This window comes from Archocentrus centrarchus, chromosome 1 (genome assembly GCF_007364275.1).
Source record: "Archocentrus centrarchus isolate MPI-CPG fArcCen1 chromosome 1, fArcCen1, whole genome shotgun sequence".
NCBI lineage: Eukaryota > Metazoa > Chordata > Actinopteri > Cichliformes > Cichlidae > Archocentrus > Archocentrus centrarchus.
Window position 1 is genome coordinate 17,703,121 of NC_044346.1, and position 6,401 is coordinate 17,709,521.

Sequence of the window (6,401 nt, forward strand, 5' to 3'; positions counted from 1 at the left end):
GGAGTATCTGAAAGTCATGAGCTTAGGAATTGGAACAGACACAGGACCTGAGATATGCATCTGGCCCTTCAGCTGATCCATCTACTGTTTGCTGAAGCCTCATCAGAAATGGTCTCAGTGGAAGGGTGGCTCTCAAGAAGCCATTCTTAAGGAAGGAAAACCAGGGGGGAATGGCTGAAAGGTATGCCATTACACAAGAACTGGAGTGAAAAAAAAATGGAAAATAGCAACAGGTCTTATGGAGTGATGAATCCAAATTTGAATCCAAGTTTTTGGTTCAAATTGCCACCAATATGGGGAGGTCAGGGAAGAGGTACAACAGTGACTACCTGTAAAACATAGTGGAGGCTCTGCCATGGTTTGGGGATGCATTTCAGCTAGTGATGTTGGAGATCTCGTGAAAAGTGATGGAATTGTGAATGCAGAAAAGTACAGACAGATTTTGATCCACCATGCAATACCATATGGAAAGCATTTGATTGGCAGGATGACAATGATCCCAAACACACTGCTAATGCAGTAAAAGCATATCTGGATAGAAAAAACACACAGTGTGTGGAATACTATCAGCCATGGACTGGCCATCCCAGATCCCGGATCTCAGCATCCCTTAGTTATACTGCATAGGCCTGGCCTGCTGGGGGGTTCCCAAGATGCACTGAGTATTTTTTTTATTCATATCTTTTTACTCTGTTTATAAACCAAACCACATTTAATCATTAATTATTAATCTCTGGCTCTCCTCCACAGGGTGTCTTTTGTCCTGTCTCCCTCCCCTCAGCCCCAACCGGTCTCTGCAGATGACTGCCCCTCCCTGAGCCTGGTTCTGCCGGAGGTTTCTTCCTGTTAAAAGGGAGTTTTTCCTTCCCGGTGTCGCCAATGCTTGCTCATAGAGGGTCGTCTGATTGTTGGGTTTTCTCTGTAATTATTGTAGGGTCTTTACCGTACAATATGAAGCACCTTGAGGCAACTGTTTGTTGTGATTTGGCGCTATAGAAATAAAATTGAATTGAATTGAATGTCCTGTAGGACATTCTTGAAGACTGCTGGAGTCTACAGAATTTATTGTATATTACAAGTGATTCCTGAGATACCAGATATTGCAAACAGGTGAACTGGACTTCAACAGTCATACAATCAAATTCAAGTGGTATCTAGTTGCACTGTGTCTGTTGGTTGTACAGTAGTTGGAACTATAATTTTTTTGACTCCAAATAAAAGTAACTTAAACATTTGTTTGTTAATCTATGGACCTGTTCAGCAACTTCCTGAGGCATAATAGCATTTTGACCCAGTAACCACAGACATAATAAATAGTGATAATAACTCTGTTATTAAATGGGGCACAGAGAAAGTTAAATAGAGGTGTTATCAATACTATTGATGACACTTTTACTATGGACCATGATAAGCTTTAAAGGGCCTGGCCGTGAAAAGTTCAACAGCAGTCCGGTCAGTGAGCCACTCTACAGAATCAGTAAACTGAGTCTTGAGCAAGACTCTTGTAATGTTAGTAAAGAGTGAGGGACAAGTGCACCTCTTACCTTCTGTACCCAAATTTATCCTGCCAGTTTAAGGACCAGCCTTGTGATCGTGAGCTTGCTTCTAAATGTCTGGTAGCCCCACAAATGTTATACAGTTAGGTCCATAAGGTTTTTGGATAATGACTCTGTACACCACTACAGTGGATGGGTAGATCAAGTCAAGATGTGATTGAAGTGCAGACTTTCAGCTTTAATTCAAGGGGTTTAACAAAAGATTGCATTAAGAGTTTGGGAACAGATGCTCTGCCAGACCTGTATTGAGTTGTACTTCATTATAAATCCTCTGTATTTACATTCATGAAGACGTCTTGTGATTGTAGACTTACATACCTACCTTCTAGAGGGTGTTCTTGACTTGGTTAGATATTGTGAAGGGGTTTTTCTTAATCCACTTGATGTCTGTTCACTGGTCTTCTGTGCCTTTTGATGTTGCTGAGCTGGGCAGTCTATTCTTTCTTTTAAAGAATTTTATTTGTTGACTTGGCCACTCCTAAATTTTTTCTCTGTCACTATAATAGACTTATTTTGTTTTTGGGTTTTTTTTTTTCAGCCTAGTTATGGCCTTCTTCACTTGCATTGACAGCTCTTTGGACCTTACGTTTAGACCGCCAGTGTAAAGATATCAAATATAAGATCAATGCTTGGAATCATGAGTGAACATGTCACGGTTTGTGGATAATACAAACTATGTGGAAAGTGCACTTGTGGACCCAGAACACCTTACCAAACAGTTACCAAGCTGAAAAACACAAATCCAAAGGAAAAAACATGAAACTAGGACCAAAAAGGAAACAGACTATAACTAAGAGAACTAGGATCACTAGGGATCAAAACAGGTTAGGGCACGGAGAACAAACACATTGACAAACACTAAGGAGAAGACAGCAACTATAAATACACAGAAGGGCTAATCTAAGTCACCTCAGCCCTCACCTGGCCATGAAACCTGCTTATCAGTCAATTGTCCAATTACATTACATATTCAGTGCCTGCTTTAAAATTCACTGTAGTGGTATATGAAGTCAAAATAAGAAAAAATGTGGAAAAAAATTGCAGACCTGAACATAGAGCATTTGTTAAAAGTTAGAATCATTGAGTCTCTATGTTATCATTTTCCATGTGCTAGTATAACTGATACTACAACTTGGATCAACCTCAAAGGATATAATTATGCTATAAAGATGAGTTTCCACCAGACTTGATCAAGTATGGCTCAAGCTCTCCTGTGAATTTCATCACTGCAGTTTTAGTAGAAAGGTCTTTTGTCTGATAAGATGCACAATTACTGAGGTGGAAGGTCAGGCAAAGGTCCCTCGAGCCACATAGAATGAGAAGAAACTGAGATAAGAAAGAGGACATGCAGTGCATTATTTATTCATTCCATTTTCAGACTTGCTTGGATATATTTCAAAATACTTTTTAGTACATGTTTTTGCTGCTTCTTTTCCCTTCCCACTCAACATAAATATTTAAATTTTAATACTGCACTTAGTTTGGGGTTTAGTTAATTGTGTCTGCATCATTTTGTTAGCCTTAATTTTTTTTTCATTCCCACACACAAAATCTGTAGCTATAAAAGAGCTATAAAGCTCAAAACAGTCTGAGATATATATATATATATATATATATATATATATATATATATATATATATATATATATATATATATGTGAAAAGAACAATCTGTCATGCAGCCATCAGTGAATCTACCAACCAGCTGAGCTATACCACAGCAACAGTGATCCTTGAGTGATACTTGAGATGTTTGGTTATAAGATGAACAGGCAAAAGGAGCAGTACCCTCCATGGAGAAAGAGACTTGAGGCCAAGCTCCAGGCAGTAGAAAGGGAAATTAACCAACTATCAGAGCTGCAGAAAGGTGTGATGAAGAAAGGCATGCCTAAGAAGCACAACAAGCTCTCCATACCTGAGGCCTTAGAAACTGGCAGCAGACTCACAGCCTTGGCTAACCACTTGAAGAGGTATACCAGAGAGATAGAAGCCAGGAGAATAAACCAGATGCTCTCCACTGAACTATCCAAGGTGTACTCTCATTGGCAGGGGAACAAGATAAGAACAGCTCCCCACCAAGACTGAAGATAGAGCAATACTGGAAGAGCATATGAGAGAAGGATGTAACACAGAACACCAATGCTCAGTGGCTAGTGGATCTAAGAGCAGACCACAGCAACCTCCCTGAACAGGCTCCAGTAACCATCACAGTGGCAGACATCCAGGAAAAAGACTCAAATGTGAAGAGCTGGACAGCACCAGGCCCTGACATGATTCACATGTACTGGCTAAAGAAGCTAACTGCACTTCATGAGCCCTGCGCAGCACAAATGGACCAGCTGCTGATGGATAAGACACGCCCAGATTGGTTGACTGAAGGCTAGCCAGTAAGCGATCCCCAAGGATCCCCAGAAGGGACCAGTCACATCCAACTAATTGTCAATAATCTGCTTCAGCACAACATGGAAACTCCTGTCGGGTATCATAGCAGCTTAGATGAACATGGTTCAATACATGAGTGGGGCCCAGAAAGGAATTGGCAGAAACAACAGAGGAGCAAAACACCAGCTACTGGTAGATAAAGCAGTCACTCAAGACTGTAAGACTAGACTGACCAAACTGTGCACCGCCCAGATTGATTACAAGAAAGCCTATGACTCAATGCCTCACACATGGATCCTGGAATGTCTGAACCTGTACAAAATCAAATGGACCCTAAGAGGCTTCATCAGGATCTCAGTGGGGATGTGGAGAACAACACTAGAGGCCAACTTCAAGCCAAGTGCGCAAGTCACCATCAAGTATGAGATTTACTACGGAGATGCTCTGTCCCCACTACTGTTCTGCATAGGCCCGAATCCTTTCAGATCATTAAAAAGATGGATGGATACCGACTACGAAATGGAGCAATCATCAGCCACCTCTACACGGATGACAGGAGTGAACGAGACATCGATTCACTACTAGGATCTGTAATAATGACATTGGACTGGAGAAGTGTAGTCAGATGGTAACAAGAGAGAAAAGGTAGTCAGAACTGAGGGGATTGCACTATCAGATAGCAACATTGCAAATATTGAGGATGGCTGCAAGTACCTTGGAATCCCACAGGCAAAAGGGAACCATGAAGAGGCCTCTAGGAAAGCTGCAACTGCCAATGGGAAAAACAGCATCTGGGCAATCAACTCTTATGCCCTGACATCAAGCCTGACACCAAGCCAAGAAAGCTTCTTACCATGCATGAAGGATTCACCCCAAATCTAGCCTCCTGAGATTGTATGCTAAGTTGAAGAAAGGAAGGAACCTGAGGAGTAGAAGTTGAGTTGAAAATCCTATAATGCCTTTACAAAGCTGGACTGAAAGACAGCACAGAGGCACTGATCACGGCTGCACAGGAACAAGCTCTAAGCACAAGATTGAGGCTGGGGTCTACCACACCACACCAGGCTGTGCAGAGGTGCCCCTGAAACAATCCAGCACATAACAGCAGGGTGCAAGATGCTAGTAGGCAGGGCATACATGGGAACACCATAACCAAGTGGCTGGCATAGGACACATGGCATAGTGCCGAGTATGACCTGGAAGGGGACCTGGAGGTCAAGAAGGGATATGCCCACAGGGGTGGTTGAGAATGACCGAGCTAAGATCCTGTGGGACATCCTGACTCAGAATGACAAACTGGTGATGGCTAAGCAACCGGACATAGTAGTGGTGAAAAAGTAGAGGAAGAAAGCTGTAGTGATAGACATTGCAATACCAAGTGACGGCAACACCAAGAAGAAGGAACGCGAGAAGCTCGAGAAATACCAAGGGCTGAGAGAGGACCTAGAGCGGATGTGGAATTAAAGGCAACAGTGGTCCCCGTGGTAATTGGAACACTCAGAGCGGTGACCCCCAAACTGGGGGAGTGGCTCCAACAGATTTCAGGAATAATATCTGAAATCTCTGTCCAGAAGAGCACAGTCCTGGGAACAGCTAAGATACTGTGATACTGAGCTTGAAGGACAAAGACCACCTGCAGGGCATCTTTGTGTTTAGGCAGCTGAGGTGTCAAGAAATCTTATTCAGCTGACTGTAGTTTAATAACTCAATAAAACTTTTTTTGTCTAACATTAACTTCAGATATCAAAGGTCTTGTTTATTAGCAAGGGCCAGATTAAGGACAAAGGTATCACCAGCAACACACTATCAAGTATACTGATCACCTCTGCAGTAGAGGAAAGTAGTACTAGTGCACTGATATCTTGGATAAATGATATGATTAAAATTACGTTAGCTACAGTCAAATTTTAAAAAATTAAAGTACATTTAAAAAAAAAAAAAAACTTCTGTTATCAAATACTGCATGCTTAATTGCTGCAGTTCTGCACTGAATACTGTTGAGGTTGTTAAGCTGTGACCAGCACCTTTGGTAAACAGAATCAGGATAAGGTGGATATTAACCATTCACTGCCACACAGTGTGAATATTGCCTTGGGGGGAAAAAAGAGAGAGCTTTAAACGGCCACATCAGCACATGGAGAGATGATGAGATAAGAGGGTTTGTGGTTTAAAAGGAGTGGCAGAGTTTGAGAAGGGCACTCCTTTCTGCAGAGTTGTCCAGCTCACCTTCACCACCACCATGGCTTTCAACGGCACCTGGAAGGTTGATCGCAGTGAGAACTATGAGAAATTCATGGAAAAAATGGGTGAGTGCTGGCACACTCTTTATAAGCTGCTTCTGACTATTGAAATGTTTCTTAAATGAAGACAGGTGTATTAATGTCAGAATACATTTTTTTTTTTGCATCAAACTGATAATCGTGTGCATTTTTCATTTGAACAGTTTTATTTTTTATTTGTTCT